General features: G+C 39.8%; 1 long non-coding RNA gene across 1 annotated transcript; it reads left to right on the top strand.

Annotated features, from left to right (window-relative positions):
- The first annotated feature begins 678 nt into the window (after nucleotides 1-678).
- LOC131517264 (uncharacterized) lies at nucleotides 679-12,810 on the top strand. Its single transcript, XR_009264487.1, has 3 exons — nucleotides 679-1,083; nucleotides 2,530-2,681; nucleotides 12,310-12,810. It is a non-coding gene; the product is annotated as an uncharacterized LOC131517264 (long non-coding RNA).
- The last annotated feature ends 363 nt before the right edge of the window (nucleotides 12,811-13,173 follow it).

The raw sequence follows: 13,173 nt of genomic DNA, 5'->3' as shown, positions 1-13,173 counted from the left end.
CTACTCAAATGATTCTTCTTCCCCCTTTACTAGGTCTATTCCAGATTTTCGAAAAATCGAAGTAAACTCCAAAGGTCACAAAGATGTTGCCTTGTAGTGTTCTCCTGACTGGGGTACAACTGGAAGTGCAGTGAGATGGGCACTTTGGGGTTCGTGTTAGAGGGAAGGGGACCTTCCCTTAGCAGCTTTGAGGCGGGGACCCGGGAAAGTGGAACTGTGCCGGCCAGGAGTTTAGACGGAAAGAGTGCAAGGCAGGTGCAATGGGAGGGCTCATGTTCTCCCACGCAGTGCTCTTTCTCGCTGTTTGGTGGTGGCGATGGGGGCTCCCTCATTCTCTGTTCACTGGCCGTGCTAGCACATCTCCTTCCTTTTGCCCTTGAAAATGGCATTAAATGATTCCAGGCGTGTGCGTTTGAGAAAGCCAGCGCAATATCCTATTAATCCGCTGAGCCACTTCAACAACTTGAAACTGATCAGAGCATGGCTGATGACCGCGTTGGTCAGTTGGCGAGAGCTTTACGCGAAGGCCGTGGGAGTCAATCCATTTAAGGGATCTTCCATTCTGTGGTCACCCAGACCACCTCTGCCCAACAGCTCGGCGGCCTCCGCGTGGCCCATTGTTGCCATCCTTCCGGGACGCGGGGGCAGTTTGGGGGCGAGGGAGATGGTTGCCTTCTTCTCCCTCCAGGGAGCAACGTCCCTTCATAAGGATTCTTTTTCCCAGCAAGCAAAGATGACCTGGAAATTTGATAGTGCGAGAGTTACAAACTATACTTTCTCAAGGGAGAAATATTACCTTATAGAAACCAGCTTTTATCCTGCTGAGAACCTGTACTGTGCTGCGGGGATTGTCTCTTATTACAGCTGTGAGAGCCGGGGGAAGCACGTACAGCTCTCTTCCGCACACCGAAAAGACTGCTGGAATCGCGGATGACCCTGAAAAGAAACTGCGGTGTCACTTACGGGGGGGAGGTGGGGAAAGACAAAAATGCCAACGTAAGCCGGTACATTCCGCGTGCAGATTGAGCCTGAATACTCTTAGGCACACCAGGAGGAAACTTCTCAAGGTTTCGAAACTTCTAAGTGACGGTGGAGTTCTTGCATTATTTGGCGTTATAAATGTCCTTCGAGTCCATGCAGTCCCATAAGAACAACAAATGGTTACGGGGATTTTCGTATGTAATCTGCAGAGGAGCTAAAGCCCTTTGTATGCCATTTCTCAATGAAAACAATCTCTTATCGTATAAAATTCATTAGAGAAGATTGAGAAATAATTTTATAACAAAAAGGTATTCAATCAGTCGGTTAAATAATACTCAGCGAGCACTTACCATGCTCGGGCACTGTAGAAGGGATGGGATTATGTACTGTAGACATGGTCCCTGCCCTCATGACGCTTACACTTTAGTGGGCAGGATGGGTACAGAGCAAGTGACCTGAGTGAGCCATGCCTAACAAATGTCTGGTTAGACTTTACTTTTTTAAAGCTTTATTTATTCATTGAGAGAGAGAGACAGCACAAATAGGGGAGGGGCAGAGAGAGAGGGAGAGAGGGAGAAACCGAAGCAGGCTCCACCATTCACTGCAGAGCCAGGCATGGGACTCCAACCCACGAACCATGAGATCATGACCTGAGCCGAAACCAAGAGTCAGATGCTCAACCCCCTGAGCCACCCTGGTGCTCCCGTCCGGTTAGACTTTACAGTCTCCCAGCTCAGAGGTAACTAAGGACATCTCTTTGTAAGATTTAGACATCAAGTATACTAGAAAGAATGCAATCTTAAAAATACTCATGTTACCTCCTTTCCTACTAAGCTGCCCTTTGCTCGGGTAAGAAGTTGGATGATATTTATTTCTTCGTAGGGAATCTCAAGTTCTCATTCTTACACAACACAATACAGTGAACTTGTCCTGTGTCTTCAGAGGTTGTTGCTTTCTTTTTTGGCTTTTCAGACATATTTATTCCCACATCTTCCCCAAATCTGGCTTTTTTTTCCCCAAAAGTTTTATTTATTTATTAAAGTAATCTCTATCACCCAACATGGGGCTTGAACCCATGACCCTGAGATTAAGAGTTGCATGCTCCACCAGCTGAGCCAGCCAGGCGCCCCTCCACATCCGTTTTTACTGTATGATTTTCTTTCTCATTTTTGAAAACTATGTATAACTAACTATACAGGTTAAACTAGGAATCCCCAAGTATCTGTCTGTCTCAGTCAGAGATATAAGACCTAACTTCCTAAATAATGATAAATGTTCACATTGGCAAACTCGGGCAATATCTATTTGTACCAAAACTGTGAGTAGGAACATTTTTTCTTGAATTTTAGAATTTTATCGTTTAAGTTTAATTACAAATCTTTTCAAATATACACGGAAGCGGTGAGGACAGTCTACGAACTCCTGTGCCCTCATCATTGAGCTTCAATCACTTTGTCAGTTTTATTTCATCAATGTAGCTTCCTCCACCACACATAGACGCTTTTTAAAATTTATTTCTGGAGTATTTATTTATTTATTTATTTTTAGGTAACCTCTACACCCAAGGTGGGGCTAGAACTCATGACTCTGAGATCAAGAGTCACATGTTCTACCAGCTGCCAGGCACCCTGCGCTCTGAAGTCTTTAAAATCAAATTTCAGACAGAATGTCACAAATACTTCACTATTCACATCTAATAGGTAAGGAGACTTTAAATATAACAGGCCATTTCTACAAATAACAAAATTAACAAAAATTCTTTGGTATTGGGTAACACGACCCCTAACCAAGTTCCCCTGACTGATCTAAAAAATGACTTTTTATTGGTTATTCAAATCAGAAACCAAAAATGGAACGTACAGCATACTTTGCTGTTATATTTCTCAATTTTCTTTTAATCTGTAGCGCATCCCTTCCCCTTTTATTCTTACCATTTAGATTTTTGAAAGGACCAGGTCACTGACCCTGTTGATTTCCCCAAATTCTGGACTTGGCTCTTAGCTTCTTCCTGGCACTGTTCAGCTTATTCTTCTATGCCCCCCTATCTTCTGTAAACGAGCACATCTATAAGCTCAATTAAATTTACATTTGTCCTTCCCTCCCTCCCTCCCTCTTTCCCTCCCTTTCCTTCCTTCCTCCCTTGGCAAGAATATTTATGGGTGGTGCTAGGTACCTCCTACTGCACTACCTCAAGAGACACTTGGTATGTAGTTTCCCCCTTTTTGTGATGCTGAGGTTGCTCTGAGGGCCCAAGTTTTCTCAGACAGATACTTCCATCTTGGTCAGGTTTTAGAATTAAATTGTTATGTAATATAATAGCATCATGAAACATATTGGGGGGATTTTTATCTTATTATCTAAAATAGTGAAAATGATATCGTTTCAAAGATTAGGTTGAACTCAGCTATAAAATCATATGAATATATTTTTTAAATGATAGAGCTTCAGCTGTAAAGTCACCTGACAGTTTTTTTAAAAAACCAGTAGATCTTCTGGCCACCTGGGTGGCTAAGTCAGTTAAGCGTCTGACTCTTGATTTCGGCTCAGGTCATGATCTCACAGTTCATGAGTTTGAGCCCCAAGTCGGGCTCTGTGCCGACAGCATGGAGCCTGCTTGGGATTCTGTCTCTCCCTCTTTCTGCCCTCCACCCCAAAATAAAGAAATAAACTTAAAAAAATAAAAACAAAAACTAATAAATCTTCAATCACCTTTGTAATCTTTTATATGGCGATTATTCTTTCCAAGTTTTTCATTATGTCTTGGGTCAATTTTGTAATTTATTTTGTTATTAAATCATCTGTTTCTTCCAGATTATCAAACTGTTGCCACAGGGTTTCCCAATGTACATCCCTTTAATTATTTTCATCTCTTTTATATTTGTGATTGTGAACTTATTCTTAATCTTGCATATTTCCTATTTTTCTTACTCCAGTAATAATTTACTGATTTTATTGCTCTTGTCATAACATCATTTTTTCTTCTTCTTCTAGTTTTCTGTTTTCTATTTTATCAATTTTATGTTTTGTCTTTTTAAATCCCTACTGCATACTTTCTTTGATTTATTTTATTTCTTTTTACTAATTATTTAGATGAATATATTAATTTGCTAGGGCCTCTATAACAAAATAGAGTGGGTGGCTGAAACAGCAGAAATGTATGCTCTTACTTTCTCAGTTCTGGAGGCCAGGAGTCCAAGATCAAGATGTTGGCAGGTTTGATTTCTTCCAGGACCTCTCTCCTTGGCTTCTCATCATGGCCTCACAAGGTCTTTTGCAGCGTGTATGGCTCCCTGTGTCTCTTTGTATGTCCAAATTTCTTCTTATAGGGACTCCAGTCATATTGGATTAGAGCCCACCCTTTTGACCTCACTGTACCCCAATGACCTCTTTCTTTTTTAAATAATTTATTGTCATGTTAGCTAACATACAGTGTATAGAGTGTAGTCTTGGCTTCGAGAGTAGATTCCTGTGATTCATCCCCTACATACAACACCCATTGTAAAGTCCCTATCTCCAATACAGTATGGGGGTTAGGACTTCAACATATGAATTTTGGGTGGATGCAATTCAGGCCATAACAGTGAGTTTAAATTATTTTCAATTTTCTTCAAATATGAAAGAATTTGAGGCTGTGTGTTTTTCTCTGAATATAATTAAGCTGTTTTAATATAAAGTATGTAATGTGAATTATGCTTTCCATGCTTTCTAGATAGCACGCAATGTCAGTTTTAAATTTCTTTGATTTGGAGGCTATTTAGGTAAATATTTCTTAACTTCCAAACTTTAAGATGATTTTAGTCATTAGTTTGTTATTTCTTTGTAATTTTCTTGTGGTCTGTGAATACTCTTACCTAAGTTTTAAGGATTTTTTCTTTTGTAGTCAAATGTATCATCATTTTTACACATTTTATAATCATAAAAAATACATACTCTGTATTGGCAGGATACAAATTGTATGCAATTTTAGTAAGTCAACTTTATTGCTTTTATTATTTAATTTCTCTGTGTCTTTACTTATCCTTTTGTGTATCTTTCCCCTTCTAAAAGTGACATTTTTTTAATTGCAACTCTAACAATGAAATATTATTCAACCTTGAAAGAAAGGAAATTCTGACATATGTTACAACGCGGATTAACTTTAAAGACATTATGCTGAGTGAAATAAGCAAGGAGAAAGAGGGGAAAGAGGGGAAAAAGGGGAGAGAGGGAGAGGAAGAGGAAGGCTTATTACTAAGTTTATTATTCCCACAATGGTAAGCTTTTTATTAAAGGGACCATGCCCAAATTTCAGAATTAGTTTATGCTCTGAATAACATTGGTGGTTATTCGCCTTCTTGTTCATTTATGTGTCTGGCTGTGACTTTAGATAAAGAAATGGATCACCCTCATGATGAAGTACAATAAAAAGAATGTTATTAAAGTCCAAGAGAGCAGTCTAGATTTTGTTTTCTCTTTAAGAGTCACAGATTTTGCCTAAGACCATAAAAGTATACACATTAGCTTTCTACATGGGAACCTAAACAAAATATTGAATTTTTAAAAAATCTTAGAGCTTTAAAATTTCTGTAAAGATCCTGGTTTTCCCATTTCTGGAAAAATTATATTGTTAAAAATTATTTGGAAAGACTCAGACTTTGTGCAATTTTACTGTAATGAATGGAAAATTGAATATAATTTTGCACTGCAATTGACTTTGACAATGAATAAGATATATTTTACCCCATAATACCTGTATTGAGCTTTTTATTTCTATTTCTTATACTGATTGACTACTTTTTCTATTTTGAGGGAGTTTATTATTTAAAGAAATATATGGATATACTCTACTCTTAAGTTTAGATCATATTCCATGAAAAAATACGTACAGTAGAATTTAGAAATCCAGAGGAGATAATGCCAGTAGCCAGGATATTTTTAATTCATATGCTTGCAGATATTATGCAGTTCCTAAGATTTGGGGAAAGCTTAAAGCAAGCCAACATTAAGAAACAAGTGTTGGGGTACCCAGAGTAAGGATTGATTGGATTGTGCTCTACACAGACATATATTGTCTGGCATATTAGGAAATTCTTTGCTACTAGATCATGTTTAAACAAACATTTATTTTAGCAAAAGTTTACATCGGGGTTGTGCAAACTTTTCTATAAAGAGCAAAATAGTATCTATTTTAGGCTTTGTAGGGCCATATGACCTTTGTTGCAACTACTGAACTCTACCATTGTGGTGGAAAAGCAGCCATAGACAATACATAAATAAGTGAACATGGCTGTGTTCCAATAAAACTTTTATTTATAAAAACAGGTAGAAAAAAAACAAAACAAAACAGGTAGCAGACCAGATTTGATCCCCATCCCATAGTCTGCTAATCCCTGACTGAGGTGATCATTTGTCAATTACTAAAACTGAACAAGGCAACTTTGGGGAGTATCTCTTCCTCCTATGAAAATTTCAAGAACCTTTTCAGTCCATCTCTTCATCAGCTTAATGCTTTTAATTTTATACCTATGAATAGTTTAGACTTATTTCAGCTGCCATGTAAAAATGTATTAGCCCTGGCAGTAGAATGTTTGGAAATGCATATAACAGTTTTACTGGGGCTAATTAGAAATCCTCCGAATGCTGGCACAATGGCAGGCAAGCAGTGCTTCTTTCTTTAGAGAAAGTTTTAGGCTGACTTTTATCTCCTGGGGCCCCACTTTTAAGTTTCTGAGTTTTATTAATTCCAGTCCTTTCCTTTTATTTCCGCAGCCCTAGCCGTGGTCACTGCTTCCTGCAGTTGCTATGTCAGTGAGAGCATACAGTTCTCTCAACTCTCTCTTTTTTAGCCTGTTTAGTTACCAAATTGATAATTTTGTATAGCCAACAATTCTTTGGATTAATTTCTCTGCGTTCAAATACTGATGTGGTTTGTCTCCTAAGTGGACCATGGATGACACATCTGAAATGAAACTCAATTCAGTTATTAGAAAATGATTAACTATTTTTGGAACAAATTGGGTATATAAAAAAATCATAAAAATATAATTTATAACATATAAAAATATATAAATCAAATATAAATTTTGTGAAAGCGAAATACAGATCAAATATTTCCAATTAGTGTCCAAGTTTAGATGTACTATAAATGTAAAAAGAATATAAACTATGTCCTCAATAATTTTTATAGTGATAACATGTTAAAATGATAACATTTTGAATATATTAGGTTAAATAAAATATACTGTTAAAATTGCTTTCATCTTTCCTTTTTATTTTTTTAATGTGGCTACTAGAAAATTTTAAATTACGTATTTGGCTCTCTTTTATTTTAACTGGACAGTGCTGTTCTAGGTTTTTTTTTTCCTACATTATTATCATGTTTTACATGAGGATTAGAATCCAAGGGAGGGCAAAAGGACTGCCAGAAGATTGAGAGAGGAAGAAAGGGAAATTTTTTTATCTTCATTTTTAAATACACCTTCAGGTCAAAATGCTTGAGCCTGGTTTTCAAGAATAAATTACATTTCAACATATTACAGGGGGCCATCCAAATTTTCCTTTTGTACAATAATTTAATTCCATTTGATATTGTTTGCAATATCTGAGCCATTGGCTAGAGTTCCCTTAAATATTTTTCAATTAAATAGATTAATTCTGCAACAGGATTAGACTGTATAGGCCTTTGGCAAAAGAAAAAAATTTTTTTTTCTGTTCAACATTTTTTAAAAGTATATCCTGGTTTGTAAGAAAAAAAATTCATACTTTCAATGTAACAAACCCAAATATATACATGACATAAGTACTGTGATCAAGCCGGATTCATTACTAATCATTCCACTAAAGAAATGAATTTAAATTTTGAGTAGAATTTCAATAGCTTTTTTGTTAGTTTATTTATTTAGAGAAAGTGGGAGAGGGGCAGAGAGAGAGAGAGAGAGACAGAGAGAAAACCTCCCAGCAGGCTCTGCACTGTCAGCGCAGAGCCCCAAGTTAGGCTCCAGCTCATGCTTGGTGAGATCATGACCTGAGCCAAAACCAAGAGTCAGACACTTATTCAACTGAACCATCCAGGCGCCCCTGAAGAGCTTTCAACACAGAAGTCAGTGGTGTCAAACATAATCAGTTTAGAGCCTCAAGTAGTATGTTACCTCACAAGTCAGGGTGTGACCCTGAAAATGGGGTTTTAACTGGAACTCAGCATTTTCTCCTGGAATTTGGGACTGAGACCTAGCCTTTCCAAACCAGGTGTGAACCAGTAAGACTGAGCTGAATGCTGTCTTCGTCAAGTGTCGTTCTTGTTGGTCCACAATCTTTCTATTGGGAACTGCTCTTGCTCTTTCCCTTGGTTCTGATAAAACACAGAATGCCTAGATAAATTTGAATTGCAGATAAGCGAAGAATAATAAATAAATGGAGCAATCTTATCTGCCAATCAGAATGTCCACCTGGCTTCATATAGGTGGGTACATGACCCAGAACTGACCAATCACAGCATCCCTAATCCCCCTGTTCACATTGATTGGTCTAATGCATAAGCTTTGTCCCAGGTAGGGCCAATCAGAACCTCTCCATGTGATTTGATACAAAGAGGCTGGGGAAGTGATGGTCTCTTTTCCATGCTGGTTGCATGCTGCAAGGATGTGAGCCTTGTGGGCAACCGCTGTGATTCCTACCATTTGAACACAGCCCGCCTGTAGTAAGAGAATAGAAGGGTAACTAAGAAGAATCAAGAGATAAAGACAGATGGGCGGTACTCTGACAACTGTTTGGAGGTATTCTTGGTGTTTTCTGCCAAGGTTTGATAGTGATTAAGTGCTCATTCCCTACCTATATTAAACTAACCCAATTGCAAGTTCTTACCGTATACTATGTGTTAAATTAAGCCGGCAGCTGGGCCACAATGCCATGGTAAACATTTGTCTTCTTATGTGTTTGGCATTCTTTCTCTAGAGTTCATTGGGCAGGATGGTGGCGTCCAGCTGTGATACAGATCAGAGCACCTCTTCTCTGATAGCAAATATACGGCACTGTTGCCACGAACACTTTGAAAGCACGGACCCGGGTTTCTTTTCCTTTTAAAGAGTACTTACAAGAAGGCAGGGTGTTTTTTATTTCCAACTCCAACTCCAGCACCATTCCATTCATTTTCTGAGATGGCTCTGTCCTTAATTAGGCAGCGCTTGCCAACATTAATTTTGTGGGCATCTGTTTCTAGGATCGTCAAGGCACAAGGCTTCTAGTATTGCCTTCAGAGAATAAAGTGGCCCCCTCACTCTGTCCATGGAAGTGCAGTGTGGTGGGAAAAGGTTTGAAGGCAGGACTGGCTGCTTAATCTGTGGGACCCAATACAAATATATATATGTAGTCCCTTCAGAGATGCTTGAGAATTTCAAGATGGCAACAGCAGGGCACTAAACAAGCACTGAGCCCTTCTAAGCACAGGGTTGAAGACCTATGTGGCCAGCCCAACCTGAGGGTCATATTTTTTTTTTAATTTTTTTTTTTTAACGTTTATTTATTTTTGAGACAGAGAGAGACAGAGCATGAACGGGGGAGGGTCAGAGAGAGGGAGACACAGAATCTGAAACAGGCTCCAGGCTCTGAGCTGTCAGCACAGAGCCCGACGTGGGGCTTGAACTCACAAACTGTGAGATCATGACCTGAGCCGAAGTTGGCGCTTAACCGACTGAGCCACCCAGGCGCCCCCTGAGGGTCATATTTAATCTCTTGATGCCTTAATGTCCCCATCTGTAAAATGGAAGGCAAAATTGGCTGTGTGCTATAACAAATATTAAATGAGTTATTTGGTAAACTTGTGAAGCTCCAGGCACACAGTGGTTCTCAGTAAACTAAGTAACTACTGTCCTGACTCCATTGTATGTGGAAGCCAAGAGTGAGGTCTCTGGAGTCAGTCCGACATAGACTCAAAACCTGGCTAGACGGATTCTTGTGGCCAATTACCTAATGACTCGAAAGCTGGGATTCCTTACTTACAAAGAGGAGATAATATATTCAAGTACTTGTAAACGGTTATTTTAGGGATTAGGTGAAATAATGCATTTAAAGCATTTAGCACAGTTCCTGGCACACAGGGCTCACTAAAACTAGCTATTATGGCTCTGTGCCCTGCCCCATGCTGGATATTTTGCATATACTATCTCATTTCATCCTTACAACACCTGGAAACTGACATATTGTTACCTTCAGTAGATTTAGACTGGGGAGGTGGAGTGCATTTCAACTGTTACCATGTGGGAGTCTAGAGTTGAGATTCCAGGTCTCTCTCATTCTGAAAACTAGGCAAACTGCCTTTGGCTCTGTAGTCCTTCTTGCCACTCATTCTCAAATCCTCAATGTCAGTCTGCCTTCCTAGAGCTGCCAGGGATGAGGGACATAGCACACATGAGGGAGTTTTTAAAGATTCATATATTTGAGGGGCGCCTGGGTGGCTCGGTCGGTTAAGCATCCGACTTCGGCTCAGGTCATGATCTCCTGGTTTGTGAGTTTGAGCCCCATGTCGGGTTCTGTGCTGCCAGCTCAGAGCCTGGAACCTTCTTCCGATTCTGTGTCTCCCTCTCTCTCCCTGACCCTCCCCCACTCACACTCTGTCTCTCAAAAATGAATACACGTTAAAAAAAATTAATATATTTGAAAGGCCCTTGTAAGATGCTTCTGTATGCATCTGTCTGTCTTAGTCTCCACCTATCTATATTATGAAAAGCCAAGAAGGGCTGGCCACAAAAGCACTGACAGATGTAACCAGACATGAATACTTGGGGACGGGTTTGAGACTTCGAGATACTCATCAAACTTCAGCCAGAGCTGGGTTTGTTTACTCCCAATTATACGTTCTTCATTTGGGTGTTTCTGAAACAATACTATGAAGGGCCTTTTATGTTGTTTTTCTCCACTGAGCAATTATCGTTTTCCTTTTGAATGCATGCTGCTATTTCCTCTGCAGGGCCGAGGTGGTGCCGGCCACATCCCAGCATACAGCCCCGGCAGAAAAGCAGTTAAAATTGCACTTGAACCTCTGCTTGTTCACTCTGTTTTCTAACTAGCAGGGGTGTTGCAGTTTTATTTTGCTTTCATCCTGGCGTTAGAATTTGACCCTAAATTCAGAGCCTAAAGAAAGTGGGCGGGTGCGGAGATGCGTTTGCCTTGGCTTAGCCGGCCCTGCAGCCCCAGAAGTATTTTTGTAGCCCTGAAAACTAATTCGAGGCCTGCTTTGGAATGTCCAGATGATCAATACTTCCAGGGACTTTTAATAGATTGGGGTTTTTCTCTTGCTCTGAAATGGGTTAAAATATAAGGTGGGGGGCAGAAGAGTTCAAATAAATTTGCCATTTGCATTTTTAGTTAATTAAATGGCAAGCTTTTTTGTTAAATGCGTGCTGTAAACCTGGCACTGTACTAGGATTGGAGAAGAGGCTGGACCTGAATGTCTCGTCGCTAAATTACAGAATTATAGAATAAGCAAAGTTACCTTTTGTTTATTTCTCTTTCTCCTTTCAGTGCCTCTTGCTTCCTGCCTCTCAAACAGCTTTTCTTCCTCCTAATTTCCTCCACAGTAGATATTCTGAGAGGTTAGTAAATGACTTGTGTTTAAAAGCACGGTTCAGTGAGTTTAGAAAAAGCTACATAATAATAAAAACAGTTTTTATCAGGGCGCCTGGCTGACTCAGCCAGTAGAGCATGCAACTCTTGATTTTAGGGCTGTAAGTTTGAGCCCCGTGTCGGATATAGAGACTGCCTAAAATAAAATCTTTAAAAAAAACACAATCTTTGTGGACTGCTTCTGTGTTGCTGAGGTGCTAGGTGCTTTATATTCATTACTTCATTTAATTCTCCCACTAAACCTATGAGTTAGGGGCTCCTGTGATCCTCATTTTGTCTAAGTTACACAACCGGTGGGTGACAGAGAGCCATTCCTCTTCACCGGACAGTTTCCTGTTTATTTTTTTTTAATGTTTACTTATTTTTGAGAGAGAGAGAGTGCAACAAGGGAAGGGCAGAGAGAGAGGGGGACAGAGGATCTGAAGCAGGCACCTCGCTCACAGCAGAGAGACCGATGCCAGGCTAGAACTCTCAGACCACAAGATCATGACCTGAACTGAAGTCGGGCACTTAACTGACTGAGCCACCCAGTTGCTCCCCTGCCCCCCAGGCAGTTTCCTTAATGAGTCAGCCATTCTCACCTCCACCAAACCCAACCTAAGTAGGTTTCTTCACTGCAGGAGTTCTCAGAGCCTTTAGTATGCTGTAGTGCTTGTGAGTCTCCAACATGAGAAGGTAATAGACTGTGGCTCTCTTACTTATTTGTCTCCCTCTCTTATTTTTTTTTTTCAGGGAGGATCTTGAGAGATTGGAGTTTGGCAAAACACATTTTGGGAAATATTGGCCAAGATATTTGTATTTTAGTTAACAACTTGGAAGAAGAGAACAACTTCAGGAGTGATTCTAATAGTGTTTCAGAGACCCACAAAATAAAAAAAAAAGGGGGGGAAGAGTAAATATGAGGGCTTCCGGTTGCCTCTAAATCACACTGTGTACCTTCTCAATAGTTCTTCTTGCTTATAAGACAGGTGGGCTTTTTGAACTTTGCTTTTCTGTTATTAAAGAAACAAGACACAACAGTGGTCTTCTAAGGATGAGTTAAGTTGTATGGTAGAACACATTTAAAAGGTTTGAAAGTGAAAAATGGTTAGTCACAGTCATAAAGTTCAACCAAGTTGCTGAGTCCTTACTGTGTCAAACACTGCGTTCTGCTGGGCTACCAATAGAGGCAAATGAAGATACCCAGCCTGTTCTCCAGCACAGGAAGATATGCCGTTCCCAAGGCACTTTTGTTTGTGGGTGACAGACTTAAACTAGTACAAATAAAGAGCAGTTTATTGTAAAGATCTGGTTCTTGCAGAATCCAAGGGTAGGATTTAAAGCTGAGTTGGCATTTTGGCTCCTGGTAGCTCCTCAGGAATGACGTCTATGCTGTGTTTCTGGGGCTGCAGGATCTTTGGCCTCTATTCATCTCACATGTCACAAAACATGGCCACCACTCCCACATCCACACATGGCCTTCCAGTGCTGGCAAATACTCTTCATCTCTTGATTCAAATTCACAAGATAAAAAATTTGACTGGCTCTCCTTGGTTAGATGTCTAGCTCTAGTCATTAGCTGTGGCCATGAGGTAGGCTCATGCAATTTATGGCCCC

Source organism: Neofelis nebulosa, chromosome 7 (genome assembly GCF_028018385.1).
Source record: "Neofelis nebulosa isolate mNeoNeb1 chromosome 7, mNeoNeb1.pri, whole genome shotgun sequence".
Taxonomy (NCBI): Eukaryota; Metazoa; Chordata; class Mammalia; order Carnivora; family Felidae; genus Neofelis; species Neofelis nebulosa.
Note: the sequence above shows the minus strand (reverse complement) of the source record. Positions and strands in the feature narration are given on the sequence as shown.